Raw genomic sequence first — 3,098 nt, 5'->3', positions numbered from 1 at the left:
GTTAAGTACATGTATGCTATGTGATGTGTAAGTGTAACACCTCCATGTATTGATTACCTCTCACAGAGATCACAGTACTCCCCTTAGGAGATAGCTAGAAAGGTTAGGGTAGGGAGTTATAGAGGATGGGAGAGGCTCTGGGAAAGTCCTGGAGGCATGCATGAAGCATAGGAGGTGGTAGGTTTGCCACCCGTCCGGGCTACCCAAGAAAGCAGCATACCGCTGTGTGGTGGTCTCGCTGAGCCAAGTCCCTCCCTCTGTTTCTCTCCTCCGTGGCCGTGCTGAATGCTGGAACTGGGAGGAAGTGACATCAGACAGAGGGAGAGGGAGAAATCTTCCTCCGGCTCCACCATGCGCTGTATGGGTCGCCTGGGACTAATTCACTGGCACCAGCACATCGCCTCCTCCTCCGGCTCCCTGACACAGTGCTGCCCACCTGCGGACCCTTAATTTTGTTAAGGTTCTGTTGAAATGCAGTTATCTCCTGTTCAGAAACTACTGCCCTACACAGTTTTGTATCATCTGCAGAAACCAAAATCAAACTTTTCAGTCCAATCTCCATGTCGTGGATGAATAAGGTGAACAGGATCGGTCCCAGGACTGAACCCTGAGCTCGCAACCTCTGCCCAATTAGAAAATTAAACATTTATTACTACCCTCTGGATCCATCCCTGCAGCCAATTTTCCTCCCATGTACATACAATTTCATCCAACCCAATATACTTTAGTTTATGAAGTAAATGTTTGTGGGGTAATGTGTCGAATGCTTTAGCAAAGCCCAGATACACCCCGTCTACTGCAGGGATGTGCGGTCAGGGGAGGCAGGTGAGGCAGAGCCTTACCTAGTATTATGGAGGAATAAGCTGTCGGCGTCAAGTCTGAACCTGACAGCATTTTCTCCATTCAGAAAGGCTGCTATCAGGTTACACAACAGGAAAAGCCTCCTCGCTGTGTAACCTGTCATGGAAGGAGCGCTGCCTGTTAATTACAGGCGGCGCTGCATCCAGCTTTTGACAGCTAAGTTAGGTTACACAGCAGAGGGCTTCCCTACTGCTTGTGTAACTTAACATAGTGAGGCAAGAGCTGTCACAGCCTCTACTCTGTGTTAAAGGCGTGAGCTCTGTGGATGGTTTGGATTAATGGCAAAGCGCTATTGGCCCAAGCTGTCCAATCAAGAAAAATTAAAAAAACAAAACAGTGAGGACATTGATCTCGATGACTCATCGGTGACGAGCAAGTGAGGGACAGGGAGGCTACTTCTTGTATCCTCCCTTCCTCCTCCCTCCCTCCTCCATAAAGCTTGGTTACCGAGTTGGGTTCAGGTCTTTGGTGGGGTGGGGTGGGGCAGAGCTCCGGTGGGCTGGGGCTGGGAATGCCTCACCCAGCACGGAAGGCACAAGACGTCACAGGTCTACTGGTATTCCTCTGTCTAGATTAATGTTGACTTCCTCATGGAATGTTAATAGGTTGGTCTGGCAAGAACAGTCTTTCGTGAAGCCATGTTGGTTACTATTTATGATGCCAGTTTAATTAGCAAATTCCTGCATATAGTCTCTTATCATGCTTTTGAATATTTTGCACACTATTGACCTAAGGCTGACAGGCCTATAGTTACCTGGTGTACTCCTTTTCCCCTTTTTGTATATTGGTACCACATTTCACCCAATCAGCTGGGACCATAGCTGTTATTAGGGTGTCCATGAATATTTCGCAATGGCTTTCTCCCAGTCACTGGTATCTAACCTCCCCCCGTGTCACAATCTGGGATCAGTAAAGGCAGAGACACCGGCACTCCACAATGAAAAGCAAACCATCTATTTATTGATGTGCAGCATAACAGGTATTGCAACAAACGTTTCGGGGCCGCACAGGATCCCCTTCCTCAGGCAACAGCTGTTGCCTGAGGAAGGGGATCCTGTGCGACCCCGAAACGTTCATTCTGGAGTGCCGGTGTCTCTGCCTTTACTTATAACTGTGACGGTCGCCACCCATTGATTACCGTAGCACCCACTTTTTCCAAGTGATCTTGCGGTCAGGAATGCGATGGCACCATGGACTTTCTGTGATACGATCTAGGATCAGGGTCGGAGTCCAGTAGCTGAAACAGCGGGCAAATTTGTGGTGAAACAGGCCGGGTTTGGTACACAAGCAGATGGTAGTAGTATAGGAGCAGGCATAAGTGTAGTCAGAGATCAAGCTGAGGTCAGTAGCCAAAGGTATCAGGTATGAAGCGGAAGGTGATGAGAGTAGTCGATGAATCAGCAGCCAAAGGTCGGTATACGGGTAGCAGTATGAGCAGACTGTATCACAGAGAGAATAGGAAGCAAGATATTGGCAGGAGTACAATAATCTGGCAAACAGGAAGTGCAGAGTCATGGCTTAAATAGGAAGTTGAAGGGAGGAGCAAGGAGTTCAGCAGAAACTAGGTTCAACTGAGGATTACACAGAAGCTCAGGGAAGGTGCGATCCAAGCTTCTAAGGTGGTAGGTAGAACCACTGCCAGCTACAGCAGAGGCCCTGGGTTCAGATATGGTTCCTGACACCCCGTCATCCTCTAGTGGGCCTACATGTTCCGTCCTTACCTTCTAGCTATTTCTATAATTAAATAATTTCTTGGGGTTCCTTTTGCTATCTGTTCCTCATATTCTATTTTTGCTGCCCTGCTTGCTTTTTTACATGTTTTGTTGTGATCTTTGTAGTAATTGAATGCCGATGTTGTCTAACCTTCGTTCTTATAAATTTATTGGTAAATGGAACGCACTGGGCAACTGACGCTGCTTGCATTAAAAAAAACAAAAAAAAACATTTACTGATGTGGTATTAAATACAGAGATGTATTAATTTCTGTCTTTTACTCTGCCCGAAGCTCAGCTTTAATATCTATGAGATCTTCCATTGATTGTCAACTGAATTTCATTGCATAATGTATACAAAGTGTGTATCGTTGTGCAGCTAATTAGTTATGTGAAATTTCCCACATCATAACACGCCTTATAGTCTGCCGTGCCGATAGTAAATATGACCTTTTCCCTACACTAAGTAAACCGTCTAGACTGTATCTGTGTAATAAAATATCCCAGATGTTAATTTGTGGTTGC

Source organism: Nanorana parkeri, unplaced genomic scaffold, assembly GCF_000935625.1.
Source record: "Nanorana parkeri isolate BGI_ZX_2015 unplaced genomic scaffold, ASM93562v1 scaffold15, whole genome shotgun sequence".
Taxonomy (NCBI): domain Eukaryota; kingdom Metazoa; phylum Chordata; class Amphibia; order Anura; family Dicroglossidae; genus Nanorana; species Nanorana parkeri.
The sequence above is the reverse complement of the archived record's forward strand: the minus strand, read 5'-3'. Positions refer to the sequence as shown.